We start from the raw sequence: 23,320 nt of genomic DNA, 5'->3' as shown, positions 1-23,320 counted from the left end.
CCACATGATTGCTGCATGACTCTACACCCAGCAATGTGAAGTTCATTAAGAAGCATTTACCCAGATGCTGGCTCATCAGTGAGTTCATGCACAAGTCACCGAGTGCAGCACTTCTCTTATGTACATGTTTAGTATACTTACAAACCGATCTAGAAGATCCAGGGGATCCTTTTAACTTTCTTCAATTCTATTAATTCTTCTCTGTATACGTTTCTTTAAAGATGGGATCAAAGAATGTGGCAGCCCTTGGTACAATGTGTTGGGACCCAAAGGAGGGAAATTAAAAGCCATACAATGACTGTGCTACTGGCCATATAATAGGTCCATGCAGTTCACACATAATACAATACCACACAATGACTACATAATATGGCAGTAGAGTATTCATATAACAGTACCATACCAAGTATGGTACTGCCTACATAAGTTACCCACATAATACTACCATACGCCCCTGTTGTGCGAAGAGTTGTGTTGTGTGGTAGCACAGGTACAAGATGGACATGAAAGAGTAACTGTGCGTTTGTTAGCTGTGTCCTACAGGATTCAGAATGTAACCACAACAACTAGGAACTACTTTGCATTAGCACTGTTAGCGTTAGCTTCAGGCATGACCAAGACGTTTTGCAGAACATCTAATGGCCCATTTTGATACAACGATTATTGCTCAAAGCCATCTTTTGAGCGATTTTCGTTGCGTCTAAACGCGCAGCCGGCGTGCACTGTTTGTGCACTATTCGTTCATTGGTGATTCCTAGCAAGCTAGAAATCACCGATGACTGTTATCAGTGCCGCACACTGATTTTCTCAGCGGGCGGCGCTGATAGTATTCTTTCAGCTGGTATCCCACTGGCAGTTTTCAGCAGGACACCAGCTGAAAGCTCCCAGAACAATGCAGCTGTTTACTTATACAAAACAGCTGCCTTGTTCTTGGAGCTATCGCAGTGATATCCTGCTCTACCTGCATTAACTCTTAAGTAGCTACCGTAATTAGCTACTTAGAGTTATGCAAAGGTGATCGCTCAAAACTGTCACTCAAACTGTCATTTGAGCGAATTGTGAGTGATCATCGTTCCGTGTAAATGGGCCTGAACTGAAGCTGAAGTACAAGTTAAAACTGATAATTTGCTAGCTCATCTAGATATGATTAAGGCAGGCTACACATGGCCGAATTTGCATTGCGGAATCTGGAGTGGGCGCCCCTCCGGATTCCACAGTAAAGCGGTTTTTCCTGCACATGAGCGGAAATCAATTGCAATTTTCTGCTCGCGGAGGAAAAACTGCAGCATGCTCTATTTCAGTGCGGATTCCGCATGGAGGGCTTTCATTGAACTCAACGAAAGCTGTCCAACCCACGGCCCTTCCGCAGGGTTGGACAGCAGAAAGGTCGCATGTACCCACGCCATCGCCTAGTGATGGCGCTGGAAAAGCAGGGATTTAAAAAGATAAATCTGTACTAGCCATGCGGACCATCCGCAACACAGGAAAGAAGAAGAAATGACAGGTACGCGTGCATGCCGGCTGGCCACAGGGTCGACTTCTGCTGCAGGCTCCGGCATGCGGAATCTGACCCAGTCATGTGCAGCAGACCTAAGCCTGGACCCCTACAGCGGCAATGGGTGGTATAACTTCAGCATCTGGCATAACTCCAAGAGTGTGACAACCATTTAGGCACTGTCAATGGTGGTGTTTGTGTCTGAAGACCTAGGGGTGAGCACCTCAATAATGCCTTTGCTGTGGAGCAACACACTGCTGGTGTGATGGTGTGGGGGATCACTGCACATGACAGTTAGTCACCTCTAGTAGTGGTATGAGGGACAATGACAGCTCAGCGATATGTTCAGGACATCCTGCAGCCACATATGTTCCTCTCATGGCGACTTCCAAGAGGCATTTCCCAGCAGGATAATGCTCGGCCGCACACAAGGGGGTCACAGGAATGTCTCCACAACATTGTTACCCAGGCACCAAATTTATCACCAATAGAACATGTATGTGACTATCTGGGGCACCAACTTCGACAGACTAGGAGTTTGCACGATTTAGAGGTTCATTTACAGCAAATATGAAGTGTGAGGGATTAGCATTTAGGATCGGTAGCAACCTGGGCATAAGCAGTCAGAGACAGTGACACATGGGATAAAGTCTTTAGTCCAGGCTTTGCCTGGGTTTATTTCCAAGCAAACAAAGCAAAATACAGGCCTTTACTTCAGGCCAACATAAAGTAAATCCTGCTCGTCTGAGCACTTACTAAACATGGAGCATCCCTGTCTACACACTGGTAACCAAATGGTATCTGCGCACAGCCAGCCAGGCTCTTAGGGCTCATGTCCACGGGGAAAATAGGATTTAGGATCCGCAGCGGATTTCCTGCATGCGGATCCGCATCCCATAGGGATGCATTGACCACCCGCGGGTAGATAAATACCCGCGGATCGTCAATAAAAGTGATTTAAAAAAAAATGGAGCATGAAAAAATCTGGACCATGCTCCATTTTCATGCGGGTCTCCCGCGGGGACGGCTCCCGCGGGCTTCTATTGAAGCCTATGGAAGCCGTCCGGATCCGCGGGAGACCTAAAATAGGAATTAAAAGCATTTACTCACCCGCAGCGGACCGCGAAGCTCTGCTCTTCCTCACGGCCGCATCTCCCTTGCTTCGGCTCGACGGATGTGCCCGGCGCATGCGCGCGGCTCGTCGACGACGTGCCGGCGACGTGCCGCCGGCGTCAGGAATTCATCCGCCGGCCGAAAATGAAGATCCGGCCGTGAGGAACAGCTGATCTTCGTCGCCCGCGCCGGATAGGTAAATGCCTTTAAATTGCTATTTTCGGCGCTCATGTCCGCGGGGCAGGAGGGACCCGCTGCAGATTCTACATGGAGAATCTGCAGCGGATCTGATTTTCCCCGTGGACATGAGGCCTTAGACCTGCAAAGGTCTCAGCTCTTCTCTTTCAGGACCTGTAGGCCCAGGCTTTATAAGGCCTGGTACCAGCCTCACCTGGTACATGGGAGTGGCCATCCCACCCTTCGCTTTGACCACTCCAGGAAAAGCCGGCCCGGATTATGTGGCTTGGAGCCACTTACACACTGCAACGTGTCAGTAACTTAATGTTACTGACACCATACTGCCGGCTTCCTCCACCGAGCCCAGGCTGCTCGGTGGCACGTATCTGCCCAAGTGCTCCCTAAAGCCGCATAGGAGAGCATCCTAGGCGAAATGTAACGGCCCTCCAGCACTTTGCCGGTCACTGTCTCACAGAAGCCATATGCTGCAGGATACCATATGGAAACTGTATGCCTCCATGCCCTCCTGTATCACATCTTGTATCCAAGCTAGAGGCGGTACAACAGGGTACTAGAGCCTCTATGCCTACACATGTCACATCTTATATCCAAGCTAGAGGCAGTACAACAGGGTACTAGAGCCTCCATACTCGCCCATATCACATCTTGTATCCAAGCTAAAGGGCAGTACAACAGGGTACTAGAGCCTCCATGCCCCCCCATATCACATCTTACATCCAAGCTAGAGGCGGTGCAACAGGGTAATAGAACCTCCATGCCCTCCCGTATCACATCTTGTATCCAAGCTAGAGGCGATACAACAGGATAAAAGAGCCTCCATGTCCACCCATATCACATCTTGTATCCAAGCTAGAGGCAGTATAACAGGGTACTGGAGCCTCTATGCACACCCATATAACATCTTGTATCCAAGCTAGAGGCGATAAAACAAAGTACTAGAGCCTCCATGCCTGCCCATATCACATCTTCTATCCAAGCTAGAGGTCGTACAACAGGGTACTAGAGCCTCCATGCCTGCCCATATCACATCTTCTATCCAAGCTAGAGGTCGTACAACAGGGTACTAGAGCCTCCATGCCTGTCCGTATCACATCTTGCATCCAAGCTAGAGGCAGTAGAACAAGGTAATAGAGCCTCCATGCCCGCCCGTATCACATCTTGTATCCAAGTTAGAGGAGGTAGAACAAGGTACTAGAGCCTCCATGCACATCTCTATCACATCTTGTATCCAAGTTAGAGGCAGTACAACAGGGTACTAGAACCTCCATGCCTAGCTGTATCACATCTTGTATCCAAGCTTGAGGTGGTACAACAGGGTACTAGAGCTTCCATGCTCGCCCGTATCACATCTTGTATCCAAGCTAAAGGCGCAAGAACAAGGTAATAGAGCCTCCCTTCAGGTGTTAAGATATCCTTTTGCTCTGATATTGTAATCACTTAGTTATATCAGTATTACTATCACTCATAAAGTTTCATCCAACTCCTTCTAGGTGTTTGATATTTTGTGCTTGAATAAACATTTGGCCTAAAATAGCCCCATTCCTGCAGATTTCCCCAGGTGAAGATTTTGCATACTGCTTGTTACACCTATGTGATACCTATGTATCTGTAACAATAGGCCTTTATCAGAGTGAGGGTGCGGCTGGCCTAATGACAGGGAACATACCAGGACATGACACTGAACTGAAGGAGTCCTGATCTCACTGATAAACACATTATCATCAGAGATGTGTCACAGGAGGCGCTCATATGAACTCGGTGCCCGATCAGTCCATGGTGTGCAGGAACGATGTACTGTTGTAAATGCTGCACTCAACATCCTACTAGAGCAGTCACTATATATGACTTATCCTGTACTGATCCTGAGTTACATCCTTCATTGCACTCCACAGATGCACCCACTATTGCGCTAGTGAAGTTATTGGATACATACATTACGTTGGGTATCATTCACATCTGCGTTGTCCCAACGCCAGTGTGAATAAGCCCTTATTTACCAGATACTGATACTGAGTTAAATCCTATACTATACTCCAGAGCTGCACTCACTATTCTACTAGTGGAGTCACTGTGTACATATATTAAGTTACTTATTTTCTACTGGTCTTGAGTTGCAGCATGTATTATACTCAGGGGCGGGCTGGGACAGTCACTCAGCAACTGTTTGGGGCTGGCTGGCCATTCTAACACATTAGGGCTCCTGCCCACTTGTGTTTTTTTTAATGCTGCGATATCGCTGCGTTTTTTTAAATGCGATTGTCAATGGGACTTTCCAATGTTAAAAACGCATCGCACAAAAATTGCAAGGCACAAACTTGTGATGCGGTTTTAACATTAGAAAGTCCCATTGACAATCGCGTTAAAAAAAATGCAGCGATATTGCAGCGTTTAAAAAAAACCGCAAGTGGGCAGGAGCCCTTACTGAGAATTGCACTTCTGTGTGCCTCTAAGCCTGCTGTGCTACTCTGCCCCATATACTTTCAGTATATGGGGCAAAGAAAGTAGGAGAAGTACAGTCTAGCAAGAGTCTAGCTTACTAAATGCTAACCGCGCTGAGCCATTGGAAGAGGAGCATGCACCGCTACAAGTCATTCCTAAGTGTGACACTATGGACGATCAGCTGATTTCCAGCACCGCTATCACATGCACAGATTACTGTGCAGGGTCTTGTTGGTAGTGCAGGCTCAGCTCCCACCGACTTCAATAGAAGTTGCACCTGCAGGACAGGCAGCATGATCTAGTTTCTGTGCTATCTGCACTAACAGTGGTGCTGGGATTCATCTGATTGGTGGGGATCCTGATCCTGACCTCACCAATCATCTACTAATTATGTATCCACATCAAAAGAAAACATGGCCAAATTCCCAGAGAACCGCTTTAAAAGCAAGATATTTTCCCCCTAAAATCATCCATTTCATCAGCCATTGGGACAGTTCCTTTAAAGGGGTATTCCCATCAAAGCAAGTTATCCGCTATCCGCAGGGTAAAGGATAATTTACAGTTCATGTAGCATTTTTCTAATGCCAGAACCTCTGGACAAACTAGGAGGGAAATCTCAGGACCGGTGGGTGTCGTAACAGTCAGACCTCCACCAATCCGGAGATTTCATTGCCCCTGGGTCCCAAAGTTCTGGCATAAGAAAAATTGTACATATAAAAGTGCTCATATTTTATCTGACATCAGTCACATGACATAGCAGTCACATGACATAGCAGTCACATGACACGGCAGAGATGTTTATTTTTTAGACTGTATATTACGAAAAATCTCTGTGTAACTGGTTCCGTATTGATGAGAGCTTGGTTCTGGTTCTGTATTTATGTTCTGAGCTTGTTTCCAGTGCCGTATTTATATTATGTACTGATCTTGCGTCTCGTGCCTTATTTATGTTTTGCCTAATTGTAAAAAAGGAGAAAATGGTTGACCGTGGGCGCAACCCTTGTAGTGTAAAGTGCATAAAAGCAAAGGTATTAACCCAAATCCTTCTTTATTAATTCAATTATAGCTAGCACAAATAATGCGTTTCTTCAGAAATGGACAGAAAGAATACAGGGATGTTACTGATTATTCATGTCCTGTATTCCCAGGAAAGAAGAACTGGCATTTACACTGAATGATTATCATTCAGATTCCAGTGATCTAGCAAGAATCTGAATAATGCGTTCAGTGTAAGAGGGCCATTATCCTGTACTGATCCTGCGTTACATTCTGTATTATACTCCAGAGCTGCACTCACTATCCTGCTGGTGGAGCCATTACCTACATATATTATACTACTTATCCTGTACTGATCCTTACTTACAGCTCCATTATAACTGCAGGGAAGCACTCATTATTGAGCTACTTGAAAGCTTAATTCTTCCTGGCACTCTCTGCTTGTTCAGCATCTGCACATTAAGGTAGAGTCCATTAACAGTAAAAAACTCATTATAACATACTTTATATTTAAATATTACGGCTGTGGTTTACTTTGTTGTTAATTGCAGTTGCACCAGTAGATGGCGCTGCAGTTGTGCATTCGCCAGTGTTGCTGGCAATGTAATGCGATGTCATAAATCACATTTTTCAAATTGGACATAGAGCAATTGGTTCTAAAACATTAAAACAGTTGTCCTAGGAATAGAACCCCATTTTAAAATAAAGCCAGGGTGGCAATCAGCTGTCTATATCTAGACTTACTTTTTCTCCTGCTGGGGCTGTTTCATGCAAATGGCCTTCCATATAATGCATGGATGTGCTGGCTCCACCATGAAGAACAGGCACCCGCCATTCTTGGCTTGTCCTAGTTTACTTCATTATTAGTCAGTAAGATCTAAAGTTTATGGTAGGGATCGTACGCGAATAGTATTATGGTCAAATTACGGTAAGTGACCACCCACCCAGAGAAATGGGTCACAGCGGCAATTATGCCAATTCAGAACTACAAATTCCAATAATGTCACGCCTAGTTCTTAAGTCAGATGCCTTAGTATTTACCAGTCGGCGCAGATCGACCAGTATGGAAATGTAGCATGTTTACAGCATAATGAACATCCGCCTTAGCTGTAGGTCACAGAAGTGTCATGTGATACATATCTGTCGATAAAATGCAGGAAGGATATCCATATGTTCATTATGGTCAGCATTCCCATTCATGCACTGCAGTATTTTGTGGAGGGTCTACAATATATAGTAAAGACATGATCCAGTTTTAGGTTATCTTAAATCCACCTTCTGTCTTGCCAGAGACTCAAAATGCTGCTCTCTGCCATCCTTTACACTGAAGCTCCATTGCATTGATATGATCAGGGGCGTAACTATAGACGGTGCAGGGGATGTGGTTGCACCCGGGCCCAGGAGCCTAAGGGCTCATGTCCACGGGCAAAATATGATTTAAGATCCGCAGTGGATCTCCCGCATGCGGATCCGCATCCCATAGGGATGCATTGACCACCCGCGGGTAGATAAATACCTGCGGATCGTCAATAAAAGGGATTTAAAAAAAAATGGAGCATGGAAAAATCCGGACCATGCTCCATTTTCGTGCGGGTCTCCCGCGGGGACGGCTCCCGCGGGCTTCTATTGAAGCCTATGGAAGCCGTCCGGATCCGCGGGAGACCTAAAATAGGAATTTAAAGTATTTACCATCCGGCGCGGGCGGGGAAGGTCAGCTGTTCCTCACGGCCGCATCTTCCTTGCTTCGGCTCGGCGGATGTGCCCGGCGCATGCGCGCGGCACGTCGGCGACGTGCCGGCGACGTGCCGCCGGCGTCAGGAATTCATCCGCCGGCCGAAAATGAAGATCCGGCCGTGAGGAACAGCTGATCTTCTCCGCCCGCGCCGGATGGTAAATACTTTTAAATTCTTATTTTCGGCGCTCATGTCCGCGGGGCAGGAGGGACCCGCTGCAGATTCTCCATGGAGAATCTGCAGCGGATCTGATTTTCCCCGCGGACATGAGCGCCGAAAATAGGAATTTAAAGTATTTACCTATCCGGCGCGGGCGGGGAATGTCAGCTGTTCCTCACGGCCGGATCTTCATTTTCGGCCGGCGGATGAATTCCTGACGCCGGCGGCACGTCGCCGGCACGTCGTCGACGTGCCGCGCGCATGCGCCGGGCACATCCGCCGAGCCGAAGCAAGGAAGATGCGGCCGTGAGGAACAGCTGACATTCCCCGCCCGCGCCGGATAGGTAAATACTTTAAATTCCTATTTTAGGTCTCCCGCGGATCCGGACGGCTTCCATAGGCTTCAATAGAAGCCCGCGGGAGCCGTCCCCGCGGGAGACCCGCATGAAAATGGAGCATGGTCCAGATTTTTCCATGCTCCATTTTTTTTAAAATCCCTTTTATTGACGATCCGCGGGTATTTATCTACCCGCGGGTGGTCAATGCATCCCTATGGGGTGCGGATCCGCGCGCGGGAGATCCGCTGCGGATATTAAATCCTATTTTCCCCGTGGACATGAGCCCTTAGGGGGCCCATAAGGCCTCTCTTCTCCATATAGGGAGCACAGTACTATGAATAAAGCATAGTTCGGGGCCCTGTTACAGGTTTTGCGTTGGGGCCCAGAAGCTTCAAGTTATGCCTCTGTGCAGCATGGTTTAGGTATGGGTACGTGTACAGATACAGATAGATGGGGTGCCCCAGCTCACCTTTTGCATCAGGGCCCTGAGCCTTTAGTTACGCCCCTGGATATGATCATTGATCCCACCCTAGCTGTATTGTCTGAAGCATGAAGAAATCAAGCTTCTGCCTCATAAGACTCAGGCTGCTGCTCTTTCTTTTCCCTATACTTTATACTGCAGCTCAGCAGGAAATCAGTGCCTGGAAATTCTAATATGAGTAGATCTGTCACGTATTATTGTCATGTTGCAGTTCCTGCTGCACTAAGCATATCCCACATCTCCCTCCAGTAATGGCCCCTTTGGACTGCCCAAGCTCTCGCCCAGTGCTTTCTTAATTTTCTTGCACACCGGCTTATGGGGACAAATAATTGTAATTCTGATTTTCTTCCCTGTAGGCTGCCTGTACATCTGCCTGTTCACACCAGGAGATACACGATCGATCCTCGAGAGGTTTTATGCTCACTGGAACTGATCGATCCACCGTTGCTCATCGTTGGTCCTCTTACAGTGATTGTCAGGTGAATGAGTGTTTGTAGGAACATTTGCACCCCTTGTTAAAGGGACATAAGGTGCATACACCTCCATGGGTGCTGTATTACAGCTCTTTAACGGTAGGAGGTTGCAGTGAGTCTTAATGAGTCCATGTGATTTGCGTTGTGCGGGAGACGTCACATCTGCATGCTCTACTCTTGTGCAAGACTTGCACAAAAACAGAATATGCTGCAAATTTTCCATATCGCAGCATTGCTGCGGGAGAAAAATCGCCCACATAAACGCACCCATTGCAAATAATGGGCTGTATTTTCGTGCACGTTTTGTGCATCTCGCAGGATTTTCTCGCCCCTGTGAATGCACCCTATCAAAACATGGACATTTCTCTGCTATAGATAATGAAGCTTTGTTGAACATTGGAGGAAATGTTTGCTTTACTAGTTACCTGTGCTCATTCTTCTGCCATCATCTATTTCTGCCATCCAAATACCATGTCCTGTTAGTGAGAAGTGACATCGCCTGCAGCCAGTGTCACCTATCAGCAGTACAGAGGCATATTGTTCTCGGCTTTCACACCTATTATCAAGTTTTCCGGCTTGTAGGTGACATAACAGATATGCCCCTTTTAGAAGAGCCCATTCTCATTTGAATGAGCGAGTGATGTCACCGCTAACTCGTTCACACTTGTGCGAATTGTTTAGACAGTAAGTTAAGATAGATCATCATTGAGAATCGTTCACTTCTCGTTCAGCGTTCCACACTTCTATGGGAAACACTACGCGGAGTGTTTCAACGCAACAATAAGTGAATAAGCCAACGATGATTTTTAGACCGGCGGAAACTGAACGAAGGAGGAAAAGTGTGCGATTCTTCTACGCTGTTTAGTAATCGGCTCGCATTTAAATTGAACAATCATGCTTCACTTTTGCTCATTTTAACGATTTTTTAACTGATAACCGTTACGTCTAAACGCAGCATTAATGGCAGCTACTGGTCATCTCCCGGTGTATAGAGCACCATCGATGCTTCGGCCTCCACAATGGCGCACCTGAAAGAAGTTTAACTTTCGTGTTGAACTTTTACTTCTGGTTAGAATAATGTCCTCCTTATAGTTCTTGTCTTTTATTTGGTGTCTTTTCTTGTATTTTGCATTGTTTTTTTGAAGATGGTACGTCAGAAAGGCCTCCCGGCTCCTCCTCTTATTAAAGCTGCTTTCCACAATCCACATGCAGCATTTTTCAAATAATCTTTTTTTTCATACCGGTGATTTAATTAACCCCTTCACACTCGTTGATGATTGTGAACAAACATTTGTCCAAATGTTCGTTAACCCAATCAACGCCACTTGTAAACACGGCAGCGATTAGTCAACAAACGAGTGAACACTTATCTGTCAGCTGATTTAATATTTTGTGTTGGCAAAAAAAAAAATTGTCACTGCAAGGGTGGGTTCCCACAGGGCGGATTCCCGCCGGAAATCTCGCAGTTTGGCCGCAGCAAAAACCGCGAGATTTCTGCCGGGAGAAGCGCCGCGGAAAAACCCGCGGCGGCTTTGAAGCGGCCTGGCCGCTCACTCTTCCGCTGCAGCCGACGCTCCCATAGAGGAGAGCGTGGCCGCAGCGGAAAGAAAAAAAAATGGACATGCTGCGGTCAGCAAAGCCGCGCCGCAGCCGCGGTTTCGGCTGGATTAACCGCAGCGGATTCGCTGTCCCGTGTGGACGAGATTTCTGAGAAATCTCATCCACATGGCTGGCTAATCCCGAGATTAGTGGCCGCATGCGAATTTGCCGCTCGGAAATTCCGTCTGGAATTTCCGCGGCAAATCCGCCATGTGTGAACCCAGCCTAAATGAGGGATTTGCTGCCAACAGCGATGAAAGTATATAGGAGACAAACAAATGTATTAACAATCGTTGATCAACCCCCATATGACCATTTAAACAAGCACCGATCTTCTTGATCAGCTCTTGTCATCCGGCACACACCGAGCCGTATAAAAGCACCTTTACTTGTGGTTTATCCCTTTCTGCCCCTCCTGTAATCGAAGCCATGTCTCCATCTCCATGCACTGACTTCCTACTGAGCCTGTGATGATAGACAGACAGTAGCCAATCTGTAAAAGTAGCGCTGCAATGTAAGTAATGGTGATGAAAAGAGCAGCAGCCTGGGACTTTGATGAGACAGGGGGTTGATTTCAGTCTTCCGAAAGTCAGCAACAGATAGAGCAGTTCCGCGTACATCTCCAGTTTGCAAAGTTAGAAAGCAGCCAACACTGAAGTTAAAGAAAAGTTGGTAAATATTAGATGATTTACAAACTTCACTGTTTTGCTGCAATTTTAACAAAAATGCAACAAAATCGCAACATTTTTGTGGCAATTGCCGAAATGCTGCAAATACAGCGTTAACAATAAAATGGACATCTGCTTTATTTCTGGCCCTGGGAGAGGGGTATTTATAAGGTTCATGCCGTTTTAATTGGGCAAAACATATCTATTACCAAATGCAGAATTATTCGTATGGGGGGGGGGGGGGGGTTGTCATTAATATACCAGATATCATATGTGATGGATCTATCCTGGCGCTGGCTGTGTGGTCTAAGGCCTCACATGTTTGGTTTCTGTGTCCTCCACCCCTGGCTATTGTCATGTGTGGATGACATCTGCCACCTCTTGTCCTTCTCAGTCAAGGTCTCTGGTATGGGCAGGAAGCAGACTGAGCAGCCATGGAAATTTGTCATAATGACTAAATCTGAATGACACACATAACATGGAAATACTTAATTGAGAGAGCAGAGTCCTAGCACGGCGTAATGAATTAATCCCACATGGCGTCTCATGAGCTGTGGGACAGGGATTAAATGGGTTAATGTGTCTGTGAGGCTGATGGACATATAAGGAAAGGTTTTAGGGACGGAGTACATATCCTACAAGCCAGGGAGGGCAGGGTGGCACATCGCAGGCCTGTCACATTCTGGGGGGCAAATCATCAGCTTGCTATGTCACAGCATGCCATTGACTAATGCTTTCCATGCACCTTTCACGGTTTGGATCCTAATAGATTGTGGGACGGTATACAGACAGAAGCTTTCGCCTTCCCATTACCTTCACAATTAAATTCACCATCTCGATGAAAGTCGGTTTAGTGTTTCCGTAGATACAGTAATGAGTCTGACAAATATTATCAACACCTCTTATCAGTCAATGAAATATATCCACATTGCACTAGACTAGACCCGCTCCTTTATAATGAGCACACAAGCATATTGAATACATGAAAAGTCAGTTAACCCTTTAATGACGCAGCCTATTTTGGACCTAAAGACGCAATAATTTTTTTGTGATTTTTTTTTTTCTCCACTTTTTAAAAGCCATGACTTTTTTATTTTTTTCATCAACATGGCCATATGTGGGCTTGTTATTTATGTGGCGAGCTGTAGGTTTTATCAATACTTTTTTGGGGCACACATAATGTATTGTATAACTTTTATTATTTTTGTTTAGAGGGTTGGGTGAAAAGACATCAGCTCTGCTTTTTTCTTTACAGCGTTCTTCAGGCAATATAAATGACATGCAGTCGGTATGATTACAATGATATCAAAATGATTTTTTAGGTTTTTTCACTTTTGCACAATAAAAACCCTTTTTTAGACTTTTTTTTTTAAATCAACATATTCCTAAATTTCCATAACTTTATTTATTTTTCCATGAACAGAGCTGTGTGGCGTCTTGTTTTTTGCATGACGAGCTGTAATTTTTATTGGTACAATTTTGAATTTTTTGATCACTTTTATTGTGTTTTTTTGGGAGGCAAAATGAAGAAAAAAGCTCAATTTATTGCATCGGTCCTTACAGACGCAATGATACCAAACATGGCTTTTACATATTTTTTAAAGATTTTTTATATACAAAAAAGTGTGCAAAAAAGTTTTTCTTTTATTTACTATTCTTATTATAATTTTTTTTAACTATATTCTTTTTTTTTAATCATTTTTTGAAAATTCCTGTAGGGGACTTGAACCTGTGATCTCAAGATAGCTCAAATAGTACACTGCAGTACTTCTGCAGAAAATATACTGCAGTATTCTGTACTGCACTGTATTATCTCTATTTCTGCCTATGACAAGTAATGGCAGAGCTGGACAACACTGACTGGCATCCCCCATTGGCCCTCCATAATTTCTGTTAATCTTGTACATGTCACGATCAGCATTGTCCTCACCGATCCCCACTGTTGCAGCAGGAGCTTGCACCATCCATAAGACATAAACATATGTCATTTTGCAAGAACCACTTCTCCCCAGGACATTTATATATGTCCTATAGCAGGAAGGGGTTAAGAAGCTCCTCTAGTCTTCTGCAATTCTTCCAGCTGTAATTGTAGCAAATCCTCAACTGTGAGAAGTATTAGGTTTTGTACAGATTTTCAAAATCTAAGCAATAAATGTTTCCATTCACTGCCAGAAAGCAGGGATTTTGAGAATAGGAACTGTAAGAAATTCTGCTGGAAAGTTGCATTATACAGTGATTGAGCCTCATTTACATAATAATATATGTGAACTTTAATGAAACAACAAATTTTGACACATCCACACCCTTCTTACCAGGAAAAAGTGATGAGTAGAGCACGTTATGTACAATACAGGGACACTACAGGGTAAATCTATCGCACTATGGACAGCTTGGAGGAAAACCAAATCGAATAGTTCATCAAAGAGGCTAATTACACTTGTGAGCAATCTGAAGCAAACGCCTGCCTTAATCCGCCACTATTAACCTCTTCTTAACACTTCCATAATTGGAGCAAAGCAACTTCTCTGAAGGTCTATGTTTAGAAAAAACCTGAAACACAACCTTGATAAGAGTGGATGCGCTCCTATCTCTGACATGATCCCCTGGTAATAATCACCTTACAAGTAACATTAAAGATGCAGCGTAATCTAATTAAAAAGAATGGCTGTCCGCTGCCAGCCCTAAGAGAGTGTTCCAGAAACACCCAAAGGGGGCATTCCTTGGCGTACGAGTCTGCAACCAGTGCACATGTCAGAGACCAAAACTCCCAAAATGCCCCGATAGTCTACTTATACGAGGGGGTGCTGATAGGTCCTTGGCTTTTCGAACTTTATTTTCACATCAATGAATGTTATATAATTTGAAAGCTTCATTTTTGCAGTACATTGTAGGCAAATTTCACATGATCTTGTGTGTGTTTCTTATGCTATGCAGGTTGGAAGACAACATGGCGGAATCTGCAGCATATTTCGCTGCTAAGGAGAGCAGTGTTGAAGTTCCTGTTTCTGAAAGGGATATCGGCCAAAGACATTCACAGTGACATGGGGAAATCATTAGGAAACAAGTGTCCTTCATGCTCCAAATATAAAACCCGCCACTTCAATACCGATGTTGAAGACCGTTCCGGGTGATCCCCAGTGGTGACCGTTCCAGAATACATAGACGACATCCATGACATGATTCCGGAAGACCATCAACTTTCTGCTTAGAGGACAGCCGAAGGTTCTCCATGTTTCCAGCAAAAGAGTTGGGTCCATAATTCACGATCATCTAGACATGAGAAAGGTGTTGCCAAGTGAGTCCAAAAATGTTTGTCCGCATATCAAGAGTGCCCAGGAGTGTTATGGAAGGGGCAGGTGACACAGGAATCGGGGTACAATGTAGACATCAGGCTTAAAAAATATATATTTCCTTATTTTAACAAATAAACTTAGAGATTGAGTTGGCAGTAGAAGCTTCTGTTAATAGATGAGCAATAAGTGGTTATTAAGATACGTTGGACAACTTAACTGATGTGAAGAGTATGCTATAAATCACAAAGATCACCAACAGACTTGAACTGTAGGACACGTGGTAGTACCACCGAATGCTTCAACCAAGAACATTTCAGCCCACACAGTCCGAAAGTAAAGCAAGTGTTGTCCAATTCGTCTGCAACTGGCAGATGAATATGTGTTCCTTTTGGTGTCAGCTTGAGCTTGCGTATTCTAACTGTCAGGTCTGCATTTCCCGTTTGCACATGTCGGGCCTTTTACATATCTCCAGCGTGTTCACTACCATAATGTAGATGATGCGTCTTTGGATGTCTATTGGAGGTACCCCAATTTGCAGAGTTGCAGGGCTATGTGAATCCTTTGTAGCAGTCTGTAGTTGTAGTCCCTGCAGCTTAGTTCTCTCATCAATGTTGGTTCATTATGAAGTTGTGCTTCTCAAACATGTTCAGATTCTCCAGGACGCATCTCACTTAGTTCTCCAAGCCAACTTCCCGCTCTTATGGCAGCTCAATCTCCTGGCAAAGCAGTCTCTCTTAAGCTTCAGTGCCACTGGAATTGCTCTTGAGCTTACAGCTCTCTATGATCTCAAGTCCTCCATATCTCCTACCTGACCTCTGCGGCCAATAGGAAGTCACATGCAAGAGCCCATATAGAAATACACAAACTGCAGTAATGTAGGATGGCAAGTAGAGGTCGCCATTATACCATCCAAATTACATAACTATAGGAACCATAACAGAGCTCATTACAGCACAAACTAGACCCTGGGTTCCCTTCTTACAAGGTCAAGCTTCCTGGGGTATTTTGCATTGTTTTCAGGAGGATGCTGATGCTTTCCTGTCTTGACTGGTGATGATAGATGAGATGTGGATTTTTATGTATGGTCCTAAGCCAAAACAGCATTAAAAAGTATGGAGACGTAGTGGTCCAAGGTAATGCTCTCTGTCTTCTGGAATAAAGATGGGATACTGCTTGTGGATTACCTTCCAAAGGGGTCTATCATCATGGCTGTGTATTACACAACATTTCTGGATAAATTGAAGGTTTTGAATGTCTTGCCCCACACAGCAGAACAAACTGGCTGACCTGGGCTTACAGGTCCTGGCTTATCCTCCTTATTCACCTGAATTGGCACCCTTGGACTACTATCTGTTTTCTAATTTAAAGAAACACCTTAAGGGAACTAAATTTGCCTCCATTCCTGATGTAATTGCAGCGGCTGACACCTGGTTTCCCGCCAAACCAAAGGAATTCTTTCTGGATAGGTTGAAGCAAATGCAACACAGCAGTCAGACACGCACCGATATCTGGGGAACTGTGTAGAGTAACTGCAAAATTTCATTGTCCTACATCAATTTTTTGTGGTCAGGGCCAAGTGCTTACCGAAGCTGGGAGTAGAGAGGGTCATATGCTGAACATGCATTTTTGCCATATGTTTTGCATGTACTCCAGGAAAGCTCTCAACATACACACTAAACATGTCCATGAGGGTCCATTAGTTAAGTGGAGGTCAAAACAGTGTCCCTTAGTCTCTGTTTGGCTGTTATAGTAAGTATACTGCAAAAAACCAACACAGAATAGTGTAGTAGAATATTCCATCCATCCTGGTCTTTGGAATGCAATGGCGGAGCTTTGATGCCAGTTCCAGTTTCTGAAGTGCAGGCTGATGGAACGCTGATATCAGTTTTGGCCTGTGAGGATGTGCATCCATTCTGGTTCTTCCTGCCATTTTTGAGATATTCACCAATGAAAGTAATGGCTGTAATGTACTTATTCATTATATAAACCACTACCTTGGGCACATACATAACTGCTTGGGAAAGGAGGATTGTTACTTTGCAACCGTCGAAACGCGTTGCAGAACGGACTTTGTTTTTCTGTTTGACTTTAACATCATTATACCTTGTGTGTTCCTGCGCCCCAGACCACTTGTACCTGGCACATCTGCTCTTCTGGATCACAGGGTGATGGCAGGGGTCCCTGGTGAAGTTAGTGACCCACTATGTTGCACTATTTTATGTATATTTATCTAGAATAGTTCTTGATCGCTGTGTGCTTTTATTGTCTTTTCTTGAATCTAGCGATTTATCGCTGATCGTTCTTTCACTGCACACGTTTACACCTAACAATTATCATGCAAACCGCTTGGTCAGCATCTTGCATGATAATTGTGGCGCGTAAAAGGGTCTCTTTCAGATTCCCACAATCCAGCGAGAATCCAGTTATCGTGCGAGTAATCGAGTGATTTGCACTAATAATTGTTAGATGTAAACATATGCAGCGAGCGAAAGATCTGCAATGAATCGTTAAATTATCACTGATTAGATCTTTCATGCAGACCTATAAATCATTGGTTGTCTGCTGCAACTACTTTGGTATAAACAATAAAGATGGAGAAGAAAATTGAAGGTGGAGCAAAACCTGATGGAAGGTGACTAGCCAATAAGGATCTGGAATACACTTATTTAAAAACAACCGACAAAAGTTGCTAAATTGCAGATCAGTGTTATGCCCGCCAGATAATGCTCCACCTAAATGGGCGTATATGTAACAAGGAGAAAGGAAAATGGCCAGGTGAAAAGGCGCAATACTCTAAACTTGGTAGAAACTGGAGGTCACGGATAAGGTAGTGAAGAACTTCTCTTTTATTGGCCAACATGAAAAGCCAGCATGCAAAAACGAGTTTCGGGGGAACCCCAAACACTCGAATCCCCCCGGACATCCATGGGAACTCATTAGGTCATGGAAGGTCCTGCAGCGCCAGCTCCCCTCTTAGTCCAGGCGCTCCGGGATAAACTGCGGAGAGAAGGAGCAAAACGATATTTGAACCTCTGATTATCCCGTGCTTCCTGTGATGCAGCACTTCTTTGATTCCAATTACCCTGCTCTTTACAGGAGTTCTGGGATTCCCACAAACTTTTGGAACATTGTGAGCCCCAGGTCTCCAATTGTTTGTATGTTTTAATCCAGCCGAACTGATGAGAAATCTCATGAATGAAGAATAGCCGCGATCAAGTCCCGATCTTTAGCCGAGTCTTTTCTGGCGTTCACACGACCTTCTGCAGTGTATCGGCAAAAGAGAATCCGCTGCAGCGCAGAAATCCCTCGATTGGCTGAAATCCTTGGAATGATTGCTAATGCTTAAATAGAGCCAGCTGTCTTCTTTTCCTAGTGTTGGACGCAACTAAACTCCCTCTCCCTCCCTTTTTTTCAGCTCCCATTGGAGTCTATGGGGGCTTCCTGTGTATCTCGGCCAAAGATAAGTCTTGCCTTATCTTTGGTCACAGCGTCTAAAATCGGAGGCATGATTTAAAAGAAAATCGCTCATCTGAATGAATACATTGAAATCCAATGCTGCAGATGGACACGATTTTTCCCGATTTTTTTTGGACGGTCGTGTAAGCCCTAAGAGACAAGTGAACGGAATTTTTTACAACAGTATTTCATTTTTCCCTTGCTCTGTTCCCTTGCATGGTACATTACGTGTGCGTGTACCTGTAGCCTGAGCTCGCTGTTTACATATCGCATAACATCCGGAATCTGTATTCTAACTGAGCTAATTCACTCTTGCCTTCTGACCCTGGCACTAAGACTTGTTGAAGGAGCGGCTCAAGCTTCGGTTATGCTGCTGTATAGGGCACAAGGGCTGCATTCACTTGAGATGTACACCTGAAATAAATGACATGACACTTATTAGGAAATCTTTACTCTCGTGGTGACACCGCAGTATGGAACGGCACAAGGTTCCTTTGTGGGAGATTTGTATATTTATGACATCAGGTCATTGCAGAATCTGAACAAAAGGTGATTCATCTCCCAGCAGAGAAGATTCTGCTGCTACAATTAGTTACATTGTCGCAAGCAGAAATCATTTCATGGAATCAGTCAGTGACTTACATCGGGACTGCAGGTGATTAGGCAACACAGTTCCTTGCTTCCCAAGAATGATCATTGGGATTAACAGTGATCCAGGTGAGAAAGGTGACTGAACAATGAAGGTTTCCTGCCAGTCAATGAAAGTCATGCAATTATCTCAATGGAGAATGCCACTTATGGGATCAAGAAGGAAGGGCATAACTTCCCATAGTCACTATTAATTGTCCTTAGGGCTTATTCTGATGTGCGTATATCAGCCAGGTTTTCACGCCTGGCTTATATACACTGTTCCTCTCTGCAGGGGGAGGAGGCAGGCTGCACTGAGCTCCCACCTCGTCTCCGCCCCATACCATTGTTTGCAATGAGAGTAGCTGAGCTAAGTTCCGCCCGTCCCGCCCTCTCCCATTGCAAATAGTGGCGAGAGGCGGAGAGGGGGCGGAAGCTCACCTGCAAGTGTTGTCTAATGATCTGTCCGCAACCGGCGGAGAATATGTATTCCCCTGGTGTTGGCTCAAGCTTTAAGTTATTACCTATGTGCACACATTTGGCCATTTCTTGAGGGCTATCCTCACTTACATATCTCCAGCGTGTTTGATATCGTAATATAGGTGACGCGTCTTTGGACGCCTGTTGTGGATACCCTGATTTGTAGAGCTGCAGGATGATGTAACCCCTTTGTAGCAGTCTTTCCAGCTTTAGTCACTACAGCTTTGTTCTCTCAGCAATGTTTGTTTTGGCTCCATGATCTCAAGCCCTCCAGGTCTCCCACCTGACCTGTGCAGCCAATTAGAAGTTACATGTAACAATCCATAGAGAACTACACAAACTGTAGTAATGTATGACAGACAGTAGAGGTCGCTGTTATATTATCTGAATTACATAACTACAGAAACCATAATGGAGCTCGTTACAGCACAAACTAGAACCTGGGCTCCATCCTTACGGTATGTACTGTGTCTGTATTAGGTTCTTAAAAAATCCAGATGCGATATGGGCAGAAAATATGCCAATTGATTTGTAATGGAGTATTAAAGTCAATGGGATTACACAAATAGACTGAATATGCACAATACATGCATATTAAATGTGCATTTGTACATGAAAGCAATGGGCTTTCTTAAGTTTTTTTGTGTACATAAATAGGCAGCAATTACACACACAAATAAAGCCAAAAATGCCGAAATAAGCACTGAATAGGCTAGTTTTGGTTCGTGAATACACAGCGTATTCACAGACCAAAATACACATATGCCCATACTAATGAGCTCTTAGTCTGTAAAAAACAAAACCGAGACATAATATGATAGTATGGGCCCAGAGGAGTCTCTCACGCGTCTGTACTATGGTCACATATATAAGGGGTTACCTTTTTCTAATAATTGAACTTTGCAAACTTATAAAAATTGTTCTTGGAATCACCCTATTTAACCCATTGTATGACCATCAGCAAATTTGCTGTGGATGTTATAAGATGCTATAAATGCTGCAAATCAAGTTAAGCGTATCTACCCCCACAGGGGCGTACCTAAAGCCTCAGGGGCCCGGGTGCAAAAGTTCAGCTTGGGCTGAACTGTGCTGCATACAGCTTCAAAATGAATGTACATACATGATCTAGTCCCTTGGCATAAGCTTTCCAATAATTACTCATTTACTGGGCTATGTGAACATTTGTTTATAGTCCCATAGGATGTGTTCGTGTTTATTGTTGCATTTTTGAACCCCAATTAAAGAAAAAAAAACTGCATGCGGTAATCAAAAGACACATGCAGATTTAGGAACTGCATACACTATTAAAAACCGCATGTAGATTTAAACAATACATGCAGTCTTTTTAAAATCGAATGCAGCTTTTGATCTGTTTTTCAAATGTGTGTAAAGTGTAGAATTATATACAGGAGATTCCCAGGTTATACCAGCATAGTCCATATCACTACATCCAGGATATATGACATATACCAGGTGTACATATATAATTATATACAGGAGATACCGCTGGCTGGACCAATCACTCGTCCGGCAATGCACTGATAGACTGCAGTTGGGACGAATCCCAACTGCAGTCTCTCAGTGGTAGAAAGGACCGCGCGCCGGAGAAGTCTGCAGTGTGGAATTGGCTGCCGGCAGCCCCAGGTGAAGGCCCTCCCCTTCCCGAGCATCACCCAGAGCCATCCCGTGGTGGTGAAATAACATATAGCGGGGGCCCATGGACTCCCATTTGATAAGGAGCTGGTTTGCAATTGCGACCCCAGTGTACTCCCATAAAGAGCCTAGGAGACAACTTCAAAAAGACTAGCAAAACTATCATATATCCAGCCCAAGTATAAGCTTCATATTAAACACAAGGGAAAAAAGCTTGACGTTATAAATGAGCCCCAAAGGTTGTACTGATGCTGCAGAGCACGTAAGCTGTCATGATGTGTTCTGTATGCGGTGTAGCAGGAAGACGTGAAGATTAGCGCAACTCCAGGTGACTATTTAATCTCTTTCATGCTGAGAGTTCATGACCTTGAATGCTACATAACACCCAATGGCACCTCCCTCCCTGCAGAACATCACACCCCAGGTCTACCTCAGTTATGCCGCCTAACCTGTTTGTATTAAAACGATTAGTAAAGCACCGAGCGCTCTTGCTACGTTGTCTCCTTCTGTCATTTGTGGCTTCCTATTCATGTGCTAAATCTACAATGTGGCTTTTTACATTTTCTTACTATTTGTTAAGAAACATCTGTAGGCTGATCCGAAGCCATAGCGAGATTACAGTATTTATGTATGGCGATGTTATTCAGCGCCAATATGTGCAGCCATAAAATAGAAGCAGGCAAGCCAAAGTTATATTGGCCCATTTCCCATATCTATCTATCTATCTATCTATCTATCTATCTATCTATCTATCTATCTATCTATCGCATATCTATCCATCTCATATCTATCTATCTATCGCATATCTATCCATCCATCGCATATGTATCTATTCATCTCATTTCTATTTATCTATCCATCTCATATCTATCTATACATCTCATATTTATCTATTTATATATCTATCTATCTTATATCTATCCATCTCATATCTATCTATTCATCTATGTACCTCATATCTACCTATGTATCTATCTATCTATCGCATATCTATCCATCCATCTTATATCTATGTATTTATCTATCTATCTATCGCATATCTATCCATCTCATATCTATCTATCGCATATGTATCTATCCATCTCATATTTATCTATTTATATATCTATCTATCTATCCATCTAATATCTATCTATTCATTTATCTATGTATCTCTATATCTCATATCTATGTATCTCTCTATCTCATATCTATCTATCTCATATCTATCTATCCATCTTATATCTATCTCATATCTATCTATCCATCCATCTCATATCTATCCATCTCATATCTATCTATCTATCCATCTCATATCTATCTATCTCATATTTATCTATTTATATATCTATCTATCTATCTTTTATCTATTCATCTCATATCTATCTATTCATCTCTCTATCTCATATCTATCTATGTATCTCTATATCTCATATATATCTATGTATCTCTCTATCTCATCTATCTATCTATCCATCTTATATGTATCTCATATCTATCTATCCATCCATCTCATATCTATCCATCTCATATCTATCTATCCATCTCATATTTATCTATCTCATATCTATCTATCTCATATCTATCTATCCATCTCATATCTATCTATCTTATATCTATCTATCTATCTTATATCTATCTATTCATCTATCTCATATCTATCTATCTATCCATCTCATATCTATCTATCCATCCATCTCATATCTATCTATCCATCCATCTCATATCTATATCTATCTATCTATCCATCCATCCATCTCATATCTATCTATCTCATATATATCTCATATCTATCTCTCTCTCTATCTATCTCATATCTATCTATCCATCTCATATTTATCTATCTTATATCTATCCATTCATCTATGTATCTCATATCTATCTATCCATCTCATATCTATCTATTCATCTATGTACCTCATATCTACCTATGTATCTATCTATCTATCGCATATCTATCTATCGCATATCTATCCATCCATCTCATATCTATGTATTTATCTATCTATCGCATATCTATCCATCTCATATCTATCTATCGCATATGTATCTATCCATCTCATATTTATCTATTTATATATCTATTAGAGATGAGCGAACGCGTTCGTCCGAGCTTGATATTCGTGCGAATATTAGGGTG

The sequence above is a fragment of the Eleutherodactylus coqui genome, chromosome 6 (assembly GCF_035609145.1).
Source record: "Eleutherodactylus coqui strain aEleCoq1 chromosome 6, aEleCoq1.hap1, whole genome shotgun sequence".
In the NCBI taxonomy this organism is placed as follows: Eukaryota; Metazoa; Chordata; class Amphibia; order Anura; family Eleutherodactylidae; genus Eleutherodactylus; species Eleutherodactylus coqui.
The sequence above is the reverse complement of the archived record's forward strand: the minus strand, read 5'-3'. Positions refer to the sequence as shown.